The sequence below is a fragment of the Podarcis muralis genome, chromosome 2, assembly GCF_964188315.1.
Source record: "Podarcis muralis chromosome 2, rPodMur119.hap1.1, whole genome shotgun sequence".
Classification (NCBI taxonomy): domain Eukaryota; kingdom Metazoa; phylum Chordata; class Lepidosauria; order Squamata; family Lacertidae; genus Podarcis; species Podarcis muralis.
In genome coordinates this window covers 78,633,185-78,646,016 of record NC_135656.1, presented here as the reverse complement: position 1 = coordinate 78,646,016, position 12,832 = coordinate 78,633,185, and the positions used below count along the sequence as shown (strand labels likewise).

The window sequence follows — 12,832 nt, the reverse complement described above, 5'->3', positions numbered from 1 at the left end:
GAGAGTGGACCGGCCCCCTGCTGAAAAAGTTTGCTGACCTCTGTACTAGGGAATATTGGCTGGGAATAGGAGCAAGCGGGTTGGGCAGGGAGGCAACAGGAGTAGCAGGATAGGGGCTGTGGCAAGGACAGGGGATTATATTTTGCTTGCATTTTCCTCCATTTTTGTCGGCTGTATATATTATATATGATGTTATCCACCTTTGGGATAAGACAGGCCACAAGCCAGAATGAATAAATGCATTCACATATACATACACTGACCTTCCCTTCTGCATGTATAAAAGGTTACTTGTGTCTTTTCCACAGGCTGCCTCTCATACTTTCCTTTCCCACTCTGTCCTCCAAGGCATACACAGGTTATCCCTCAGAAATACAAGAACTACCCAAAGTTTAATGTTTCTTTGCATGTTTTCCAAAGGGGCTTGGGTATTTAAAATATTAAGCAGAATGTGAATTTATGAAGGCTCAATTCACTGCAGGCAATTTTGCTGTTGAATTTTCTCTAGATAAATTGCAAGTATCTGTTGTAACCAAGCTCACACATTACACAGAAACATGCATGCAAACACATCACCACAGAGACATGTATTTCTCAAGATTTTGGTTCTAGAGTCATGGTATACCACAGGGTAAAAAGCCTTCCACTTCAGGTAAAAATAGGAAGATAGAAATATGTTTATCAGCTGTTTTCAGCAAACCAAGACTGTTCCTGAAACTGTTGAATTTCATGTTGGGAAATACCAGCATCAAAGCCCAGCATCCAGAAATCTTCCATAGTATGTCAGTCTTGGTAGTGCACCCTGAATTGTCAATTATACTTAGTGGTTTCACCTTCTGCTATAGCCATATCTCCAAAATAACAGATAAGATTTGGTTCAAGTCTGATAATGAACTCTGAAAAAATCATGGGACATTTGAATCACAATAAATCTCACCACAAGAGTATTTGCTATTTATTGTAATAAATTGTCCGTCAAAGTTGTCTAGACAATGCCATTTTCCATGATTAACAGTCAAATTTGATTGCAATATACAGTAACATGTTAATTGCACCATATTTTGCTTTCTCCATATCAATCTCCAGCATGTTTTGGTTGCAGCCTTTCTATGATTTTCCACACTCTGACAGCAAGAGACTGATTGCGGCAGATAAAACTGGAGTCTGTTAATGTGCTGATGCTTTGATCTTCAAAATACTCATGAAGTATCTAAGAACTCCAGTTCTCCAGAGGATAAGATGCCAGTCATACCATTTTTCTAGCCTGGCTGGTGGTCTTGTAATGTGGGCATATACACATCAGGCTTTTTTAAAACATTTTTTTAAAAAAAAATTGTGTTTCACAAAGAATGACCCCTGCTGCTTTTCAAATAACACTTTTCAGAGCAATTTAAATGCATTAAACTGGTTCCTTTTCTGTCCTGCACTCACATACCTGTTACACTTCCTTAGATAAAAGGTTGCATTTAACAACCAATTAACTACTCTCCTTGTGTATGGTCATCCTTAGAAAGGTGAAATCTTCAACCTGTTATTTCTTTTTAGAGAAAAGATGCATTTGGCTTCTGAATGACAAATATAGATATAGTACAACTCCTAGACTTCACATCTCTGCTTACCCTTATAGCTGGGACCAGTCCTACCATTAGATATAGTGAGGCAGCCACCCCTAAGGCATCTGATTTCAGATGTCATGCAATAGTAAATTAAATAACCAGCAATTTGCTGCTAAGTGGAATGATCTGTCTCAGGAGCCAAAATGACTTGGCTGGCCTTGGGCATTATGCACCATGACTTGGAGATGGGGAGACTATTGCTGCTCTGCTTCAAGGAGCAAGTAACTTGAGCTGTGCACCTTCCAGCCTACTTTCCTTGACAGTCTCTGTTCTCCATTAGACAGCGAGCTCTGGCACTAAACATAGATACTGAGCCTTTACTTAATAACACAAGAAGGATCCTTCGAAGTCCTGCATTCTAGTCTCGCAGTAAGCAAGCAGGACACAACCGCTGTGGGTAAAAGCATCAGCACCTAGGGCTTGCCGATCGAAAGGTCGGCGGTTCGAATCCCCGCGGTGGGGTGCGCTCCCGTTGCTCGGTCCCAGCGCCTGCCAACCTAGCAGTTCGAAAGCACCCCCGGGTGCAAGTAGATAAATAGGGATCGCTTTGTAGCGGGAAGGTAAACGCGTTTCCGTGTGCGGCTCTGGCTCGCCAGAGCAGTGATGTCACGCTGGCCACGTGACCCGGAAGTGTCTCCGGACAGCGCTGGCCCCCGGCCTCTTGAGTGAGATGGGCGCACAACCCCAGAGTCTGGCAAGACTGGCCCGTACGGGCACGGGTACCTTTACCTTTACCTTACTCATGATCCCCAGCAACTGATGTTTCGAAGCATTCTGCCTCTGATACTGGAGGTAGCACAAAGTCATCATGGCTAGTAGCCACTGACAGTCATCATCCATGAATTTATCTAATCTCCTTTTAAAGTGATCCAAGTTGGTGGCCATCTTGCCAATACATAGTTAAATTCCACAGTTTAACTGCATTGGATGAGTTGGCATAACAGCTGAATGGGTTAAATTATTTCTTGGAAATTAAGATGTGGCATAAATGCATCTGGCTTTTCCACTCACACCAGCAGCTTGTTTAGTTTACTATGAAACTCAATTGACAAAACAAACTTTCCTAATAATAATATATAAATACCAATTAATGTCATTTAGCTGGAGGCGAAAAATTATTGTTTTAATGCAGGACAAGCTGAAGCACGTCTTTGAAATACTCAGACTGAAATGTTAATCACTACCACAGATTTCAAACAAATTGAATTCAGACAAATGTTTCAGGAAGAGGGGAGTTTTTAATGACACAAAACCCAAACATGCTGAGAAACAGTACTTTCTAGTTTTTCTCCAGGAATGGAAGCAAAATCTTTGAAACTGAAGCTTAAATCTGTCATGCTGTTAATGAGTCTGCAACCATTAACCATCAGTCAAAAGCTTGTACAAAATCTCTCCATAAAAGATAATGAAATTAATTTGATTCGTTAAGATACATAGATGCATGCCTTTCTCTTTGATGTAAAATGCTGCCATTCAGAAATAACAATATCACCAGCTGTAGAGGTTTCTCCAGCAGATTCTCCCATGTAACTCATGTTTGCTTTTAAGTGTGCTGTACTTTGAATAAAGAACTGTGTGAAGCTGTCATGAGGGATTTAAACTACGGAGTCAACAATATGCAAACATCTCCCAGTTCTCTCTCTCTTTTCCATCAGATGCCAAGGAGGCAGTGTGAAACCTTAAGAAGGGTTTAGAAGCTGGGGGGGGGGGGAGGCTGAATGTGGGATAGCAAATAAAGGTTGCTCAGTCAATAAAGTCCTGCTCAGAGTAGACCTACCAAAATTAATAGACCCAAAATTAATGGCATACCTTCCAACACTGGAGTGAGGAAAATTGGGACACAACCTTGATGGAGGACATCCCTCCTCTCACTCTAGCTCCCTCCCTTGATATTTGTGCACTGCCTTCAGCCACCACTGCCATGGTCACTGCCACCAGTGTGGCCAGTGTGGTGCTGGCTTCTGGCTGGAAAGGCACGGTGGAAGGAGGAAGAACACTGGTGACGGGGGGGGGGGGCAAGGTAAGTTTTGCTTCTGTCTTTTGGTCTTTTGGTCCTACACTCTGGTGTGAGCCAATTTACTTGTGCCACAGCACAGGACACCTGGGATTGGGGTCAGAAGCCAGGGTGGCTTCTGTAAATCTGGAATGTCCCACTTTAAATGGGACAGTTGCGCAGTATGTAATGGGCCCAAGAAGGATTCTTTGCTACACTATCCATTAGCTACAGTAGAATCCTACACTACAATCCAGAAATTTCCCATTATGAGAACTGATCTGAATTCTAAACACTCTGGACTCCACCCCTTTCATATATTCTCCTCCGTGTCTCTAATGTACATGGAGAACACCAGCTAGCTACATCCCAGACATTTTATGCTGTGAATCACTTTGAGATAGTCAGATGAAGGGCAGTATACAAATTAAACAGAGGAGAAGAAGAAGAGGAAGAAGAGGAGGAGGGAGAAGAAGTTGTTGTAGGTAGTGTTGTTACTATTGTTACTATTATTTGTGCTCTGGACATAGTCCCAGATATCGGCACATTTTGATGAATGTATGAAAAAGGCTGGCACACAGGGAACATCTGGAGAGAATCTTGTGAAATGGTATTCTCTCCATAAAGTAATGGAAGTAGTATGGTGGGCATAACATTGTAATATTTATTCAGGAATTGTGGAGACATGTGTGACCACTGGATCAATCTTTGTGGGTCTGTTGCTCTCCATTCTTCCCCACTTTGAAGATTCTTCCCAGTTCTTTAACAGACATTTTCTACCATAACAGAGCAACTTTAGAAGTGCACAAGGGTTTGGATATACCAAACAGGGGGTTTAAAAAAACAACAAACCTTTCCCCCTTTGAAGTGGGACTTTCTTCCTAATCATGTTTATTTAGAAGTGATTGAAGGGTGCAGTTGTTTCTTCAACTTTTGTATGGTGGAAACCTTCTACACAATCATGTTATCATGTTCACTTTTCTTTCCCTCATCTCACATGCTTTTTGAGGGTAAGACTGATGAAAGGAGTGCCTTAACTCAAAGTATACAGGTAGAAAAGATCAAAATGTTATGTGCTTTATAGTGGGAGTACCTCTCCTTGGAAAGCAACCAATTGAAGAACCTTTGGAAGCATTCTACAACCCACAACCATTCTACAACCAACTTGCTTCTGGGATGGGAAGTGTAGGGCATGACTGAGTGGGCAGATCTTGGTGACAAATTTTATTTTTAAGCTGCTTAACTTTACTGGAATTTAAAATATTGTTTCCCCCCTATATTGTGTATATATGCTTTGGGGAAAGGGTTTTAATGGCAGTGTTAGAAACTCAGATATATAAGCTAATCACCAAATGGCTCCTTAAACCTAGGCTATGGTCACCACAACGGAATGTCTAGGTGTGGAATTTAATATTATTATTACTATTAATTTCATTTCTATACCACTTTGTATTCTAAAGAAAAAACCTGAAAGCGGTTTACAGCACATTAAATAAAATAAACAAAAAGTAAATAAAACAATAAACAAACAAAACAGTCCAGAATAAATCAAATTCAAGCTTCAAGGAAAATATATAGATCATTCTCTAAGTAACATTTTCTTTTCCTATATTTATTTACCTACAATGATAAAGCTGCCACATAACAGACGTACTCTAGGAAGCCAGGGTGATATAGTGGTTAGAGCGTTAGCCTATGGCCTGGGAGACTGGGTTCAAATCCCCACTCAGTCATGAAGCTCACTGGGTGACCTTGGGCCAGTCATAGTCTCTTAAACTACCTCACAGGGTCATTCTAGGGATTAACTGAGGAGTGGGGTGAACCATGTACTCCTTGGAGAAAAAGGTAGTATATTAAATACATTAAATAAGCCCTTCTGCTTAGCTGCTTAAGAAAGCTGGAGGGCTCAGCTAGTTGGAGATGTCAGTCGCCAATGTGGCATTCAGAGATCTCCAAGCAGTTGAAATTGGACCAGCACCAGCAGCAAAATGTGAATTTAATGAAAATCTATGTTATTTACCAGATCTATCTTACATGGGGCTATTGCAGACCAGGACACATGTTGGAAACCAGTATGCTATTTTAGATGTGCTTAGAGATGCCTAGCAGATTTACTATTCACAGAACATCAGGCTTCAATCACTTACAATAAACTGCTTTTGAAAGTTAGTCTTCAAAGCGGGGTGCCACGTGACACATGGGGGTAAGGAAGTACGGTAATGCTTGTGAATTACAAGCTACAAAATTGTGGGTTTGTCTGGTGGCTAAGACTGTAATTCTAACCCCAGTTTCTTGGGAGTAAGCCCCATTGACTTCAATAGGACTTACTTCTGGGTAGACAGGTTAGGTATGCATTGTAACTAACCTTTGGAAAAAAGCCAATATATATAGGTTGCATTATTATCTTAATTCAATTTGCAAACCCTTGAGGTCTGGGTTTTTGTATACTACATGGAATCTATGCACAATAATTGCAAAGGCCAGTCTTTCTGGGAATTTGGGGGAAATACTTACAGTCACATTATGCCCTTGATGTATTTGTGTGGTTCTCAGGATCTTAATGAGCTTGGAGCTTCATACCAGATTTCCCCCATAAACCAGAATCACATTAGAATATCTGTTTTGGTTTCTTTTGTAAATTATATATTATGTTCCCTTATTACCACAGGAAGTTATTGTGGTCTTTTCCATAAGTAACATGTGGCTTGCAAACCAGTCCTGTACCAAATGGGTTGTGCTGTACTTTATTAACAAATAAAAAGAAAAGGCTAAAGTGAAGGCCCTTGTCCATCAAATGTTGTATTACTGTGGCTAGTCTCATTGCCCCAAGTTGCATTATTTCCTGCTCAAACATAAATACCAGATGAAACAGACTGAAAGGAAGGAACGAGCACTTAAGCACAAGTCTGAGCATGGGTCCAAATGTTCTGTGCAATACCTATTTCTAGAACCTAACTGCAGAGCAATTCTTAAACATTTCACTACATGAAGAAATATGACTCATATCCAACACCCATTTCTTAATCACTTGGTCTGTGCTGCCCAAAAAGCTTTACCTTCTATATTTATCCTTATTTCTTCTCCTGGAGCCAGAAAAGTGGTCCCAAGCACCCCCTAATATCACAAAACCTTTTTTAAGATGAAACTGGCTGTTTTAGGAATCTTGCACTATCTTGTATGCCCTTATAGCCAGGAATATTCTCTTAGATGCCTTCCTTATCCTACTAAAATTGTCCAGTAGCACCTTAGAGACCAACTAAGTTTGTTCTGGATATAAACTTTCATGTGCATGCACACTTCTTCAAGCTTATACCCAGAACAATCTTAGTTGGTCTCTAAGGTGCTACTGGACAATTTTTTAAATTTTTTAATTTATTTCGACTGCATCAGACCAACATGGCTACCTACCTGAATCTTTATCTGACAGTTTTTGCTTTTCTGGGGCAGGACCATTGTGCCTAAGTCCTCATCTAGCTTGACCCTTGTTGACTTTACAGATCCGAACAGTCCACAGAGAACTGTGTATCAAAAAGCCATCTTCCAACAACAGTTTGCTCCAACAGATTTTAACTCATCACCAAGGAACCTTCATGTCATTTTGTCAAAGCTTAAACTCAAGGTTGGTCCTAAGTGACAGGCCTACACAGCAAATCCACAGCAGTAACATTCAACCAGAGGTCAGCTGGCCGAGATGAGCCTCACATGCCTCAGTCAACTGTGGTTAGGCTGACCCATTAATATCATAGGGTTTGGGTGTGGTCAAGGGACAGAGATTGACAAGAGAGAGAAACTCCTGTGAGAGAAACTAGAAGAGAAACTCCTGTGTAAAATCGGTCATGGGCCAGTAAGGTTTTCCAAGTCTGACTGCTAGCATCCATTCAGGATAGAAGGGAGATGCAGTTATTGGTCATTCTGAGGCCCTTTACTACACAGCTGCCAGGAAAGCTATGAGGCATGCAAGCAAGTTGGTCTCTGGAGCAACTTCCACACATGCATTTTACTGTCCTATTTAGTTAAAGTCTCCTAGACAAGTACAAGCCCAAATGTATGATACAATATCCCTACCGCTTGGCATAAATGGGTGAAGGCAAGTCATCTGAGCATGGTAGCCACGGCGTGAAATGTTCTACTTTTGTCAATTCTTCATTCCTTTGAAAACAAGCAACTTCTTATTCGTTTTCCAGTAAAGGAAAATTATAAACGCAAGCGGGATTAAGCAAGGGAATATAACTCATTATTACAAGGAAGCAAGAAAATGAGCTAATGCTCAAGCAATCCACTCACGTTGCCCACAGTCCGTAGACAACAGATAACAGAGCCAGTAAAAATTAATGCAACAGAAGGAAACATGAAGAAACAACTGACATGAAAAGAAAGGCCTTCAAGAAGACGCAGTTTCAATCTGATAGAAAGCACCATATGTTATCAATAAAATTAATGCTCTATATATGTCTGCAACACATCTTCTTCCCCAGTGATAAGAATCGGACATTTGTTCTAGATTACATTTTGATTTATTAGAATCACAGTATAGACAGTGATCACTGACAGGGAAGGAGGGAGCCCAGGGCGGGCCCCAATATATATAACTCAGAGTTTGCTGCCCTTCCACAACACCTCAAAGCACTCTAGCTAATGGTAGGAAAAGCCCTCTGAGGACCTGATGTAGCTCTTTAGTGGAAGTGGAAGGCCTAAGTGGACACTTTCACATATTACATAAATATATAAATTGTTTGATGGGGTCCATGCATAGCCTGGGGTACGCAGACCCGGGGGGGGGGGGTCATACTTGCCTATAAAATGTTAAATATTACATTATTTTAAACCCTTAGCTGCAATACCATTCTTGCCCAGTGTAGCATTTCTGGAACACAAATGTACAAAAAGCCGAAGACCAAATTGGGATAGACCTACTGACAAGCTGCTAACTAGATGTTGAGGAAATGTCAGCACCCAGTAAGACCCCAGTTTATGAGCACCCACCAGGCAGCAGTAGTCAATACGATGCTCTCCCAATGTGATTGGACTCCATCCTCCATCAGCCCAGCCAGCCTGGCCAGTGTTGAGGGAAAATGGGAGCTTTAGTTCAGTAACTTCTGGAGGTCAGCTTCTACACAAGAGAGTAAACAGGTGGCCCTTATTCCTATCTTTGAAGAAACCAACCTCCTAGGTCTTTGGTCCAATCTAGTAGGGCACTTCTTCTATTTTTGTATATTTTTAACTCAGCTGATATATATTGGGCCAGCTAGGGCTAAACTCTAGCCAGTTGGGTCAACAAATGCAACAATTAGCCTCATATACAGATGTACTTCTATAAATAAAGAACATCTGTTATTTTGGCTGCTTGTAATAGATCATTAGTTTCTGAGCTTATTATCTTGGGCAGTGATCACTGTTCTCCACTGTTCTATAGGTTCTTGGTGTTTTGCACCTTGCTGTTTGTGCCTATCTGACAAAAATAGCACATTTAAGTGTACATAATGCCTTTGGAAAGGGTAATGTTTGAGGTACAGAACCACAAACAGCCCTTTTTCAAGACAGAATTTAAATTCTTTGAATTTATCTTGTTTACTTTACACAAACCCTGTTTCTTCCATACAGATGGATACGATCTGTCAAAGACTTGGAACATTTTATCCCATAGCAGAACTTGTTTAAACTACCATCTGTTCTTTCTAGATGGGCACAATAGGACCAGGAACTATTTACCATTCCATAAATTAAGAACAGAATTTGGACAGCTTCTTACAAAGATGAGGTAAGAATGAATCGGATGACTTCTGCTAGCACATCCTTCATAATAAACCAATATCAGGAGTTGTCTTTTTGTCTGTTGGTTAAGAATTCATATACTGTACTGCTTAAGGTGCACAGAGATACAAATTGGCCAGTTCTCTAGCTGACCCTCAATCTGTTATGCATTATGATAGTATATTGTAGGTAGGTAGAGATTTATTAGTATGTAACACTACTGTTTATATCAGGCTTCCTCAGCCTTGACCCTCCAGATGTTTTGAGACTACAATTCCCATCATTCCTGACCACTGGTCCTGGTAACTAGGGATCATGGGAGTTGTAGGCCAAAAACATCTGGAGGGCCGAGGTTGAGGAAGCCTGGTTTAGAACTTTGGTTAAATACTGGAGTCAAAGAGCTGGACACCTATTTCAGATCAGTATGTGAACTTTGGCCTGTCTCACCTTTTCTCATGAATTGGCTGCATGGTCCTATCTTCAGTGTCCATTCTCTCTTACAGATTTTCTCCCACCTGATTCTTCTAGCTCTGACCTTATTTTTTCTCATTCTTTTATGTTTCTTAGCATTCCAACTATCTTATTCAACTCCATCCTGGATATGCTGCTTTATGAACCCACTGCCTCCTTCTTTCTTAGGGTCTCCTTTGAAACCCCCTTTCCCCAGACCCTGATTTCCTTTGCCCTTCTCCAGTGGCGTAGCGTGGGGGGTGCAGGGGGGGCCGGCCGCACCGGGCGCAACATCTGGGGTTAGGGCAAATCCATGGGTTAGGGGGCGCAAATCCACAGGTTAGGGGGCGCAAATCCACGGGTTAGGGGGCGCAAATTACTTGCCTTGCCCCGGGTGCTGACAACCCACGCTACGCCGCTGCCCTTCTCTAAGATTAGGGCAGCTGCTGTCTGCCCAACACACATTTAACACAAGGACAGCTCAGGCAATTGCTGACAAAAGCTTCACTTCCCCTATAAAACTCTTTAATGCCTTATAATATAGATGATTAATTCTCTTATATTCTGATGCATCTGTTATATTGTATGCAAGAAACACGTGTGAATGCACAAAAATGCTCCTTTTTCTGCTTCTCACTAGTGTAGACACACACACACACACACACACACACACACACACTATCCTCCATTCACAATCGGCTCTCAGCTCCTGGAGAATTAGGTGAAGTTTAAAAGAAAAAAAATGTGCTCATACACATTGTATCAAGAGACCTCATGATTAACCAGCAACAGGACTTGCAAAACAATTATGTCTTTCATTTGTCTTCTACATAATGAAGACAATTACTCCATTCTAAAAAAGAAATATCAGATTGGAAGAGAATCTATTCATCAAAAGATTGCAAATACACATACACTCTCTTTGCTAAAAGCAAAAGGGAGGCAGCAAATTGATTCATTGTTATGGTCTTCTTAGGGACAACTGTTCATCAGAGTGAACATGCAAGTTCTGTAAGCAGTGTTAATGAGAGTCGTGCGAGTTACATTTCATCACATGCCACAGTGAAAATGTAATCCTTATTAAGAGAAGACTGGTGCTTGGAGTATGCTGTGTCTCATAGCATGTTTCCTAATGCAGGGGGGGAAAACCTAAACATAGCTAATTTTGATTGATCTGAAGTGATTCAGCTATGACCATCAACTGAATATACTACCCCTTGCTTACTCTGCACTCTTTGTAGCTGTTGTGATTCCTTAAGAATTCACATCACAAGAAATTCTGCAAAGAAATGACTGCTCCCAAGCATTTTTCATCACACAAGCCAATGGAATGAGGAAAGGAAAAAAGCTCATGAAGCACTCGACACTGTCAGAATCTAAATTATTCTCTGATATTTTGTAACACACGCAATCAGCTTTTATAAGGGCCTGACCCTGTCAGTCTCATATGGCTCACATTCAACCTGTCACACTGAATCACAACTCCTCCTTGATTTGTACCAACAAAAGCAAACTTAACTTTCTCTAAGAATGCAAAGTTTAAAAGACATTGCTTAATTCAGCCCAAAGCCCAGACGTAGCATCTAAAGCAATTGCTTCTCATTAAAAAGAATGCATAAACCAATTTAAGATGTAATTAATAATACAAATACTTCTTTCTGCATCTGAGATACCTTGCAGAAAAGTAGAATGCAAAAACTCTGTATGCAACCTTCACCATAGTTTTTACAGTCAATAGCTAAAAATACCCACTAAATCATTTTACATCTGCTAAAAGTTTTCAAACCTTGTCAGACAGAACAAACTTAACAATAACTTTAAATGCTGAGAGGTAAATCTTAAGAACAAAGCCTAGGAATAAAGAGGACAGCAATATATACTTTTAGAACTAGCAAATCACAATATGTAGCAAAACCACAGCTAAACCAAAAGATTTTTAAAATTCTTATGCAATAATAAACCTAATAGATGCATTTAGTTAACTATTACAATGCACATGTGGGTAGATTTACAGACCTGTGGCTATAGTTACAGTTTCTTATAACCTTTTGTCTCCAGTCATATTACTGGTCCTCTGTTTCCAAGTGCTGCTTTCAACTCACATCCATTCCAAAGGAACTGCCTAGATTTTGTGGTGTAATCTGAGCAGGGAAGTACCATGTGCCTATGATACGGTTAATTCACTTTTTACCTCCCTCTGATGTGCAACGGGGTGAGGGGAGAGCACAAAAATGGAAATACTGTTTTTCTGTTCAGCAGCATTTAGAAATTAACAGCAGCATATTTATATGTGGCCATTTTGGAATTTTTTGTGTGTGTTTTATTGTGCATTTAAATAGATTCACTGCCTTGAAATACCACCACTTGGCTTTCATGCAGACCAGCTCTAATCCTGCCTGCTTGGTACAGATCTTTTTGCTAACTTTTTCTAGAGGCTCTGGAGGGAGTTGAGAGGACTGAGGAGATCAATCATACTCAAAGTAACAGTCATACATTGTGCAGAAGCACAGACTTGCCAGCAGTGCCTGTGCGAAGAATAGACTAAAAATATAATGGCTAGTTTCTCCCACTATTTAATCTTTACGACTGCATGCTAGTTGGGTTATGTGCTGCTTAAAGTCATCTGGAGATGTATGAAATTTATTTCTTCACTAAAGTTCCCTAATTGGCTATCAATGTAAGCAATAATAATGGGCATTCTGCCCTCATATCTTGATTTGCTTTTTCTTTTCTGAACCCTTTTCTTTCCCATGAACTCTCATCCATATCATGGAATGATGCAGATTCACAACTCTTTGTGGCTCCCCCCCCCCCCTGTTGCCTCCCATATCTACAGTTGAGTCTGGAATGAAAATGTAAGTGAAACAGAATTTGATGAAGACACTTCCGTTGTCTTCCCAGATAGCCCAGAGAGACACCTGGAAGGGAAAGCTACATGACAAACAGCTGCAAGAGGAGATTAAAGATAAGCAACAGCAAGGCAATTCAGAATAAGAGGAAATAGATATAAAACTAGAGCACA

General features: G+C 40.7%; 1 protein-coding gene across 9 annotated transcripts in view; it reads right to left on the bottom strand.

Moving 5' to 3' along the window:
- FBLN2 (fibulin 2) overlaps nucleotides 1-12,832 on the bottom strand; it is a 143,366-nt gene that overhangs the window by 112,683 nt on the left and 17,851 nt on the right. The window contains exon 1 of one of the 9 annotated variants that reach the window (XM_077924878.1): nucleotides 11,827-11,927. The exons of 6 other annotated variants lie outside the window; for them this stretch is intronic. The gene's annotated coding sequence lies outside the window, so the exon portion shown is untranslated. Of the gene's footprint in view, nucleotides 1-11,826; nucleotides 11,928-12,832 lie in introns of those variants that run through there. 2 more of the 9 variants (XM_077924872.1, XM_077924876.1) reach the window with 2 other exon arrangements.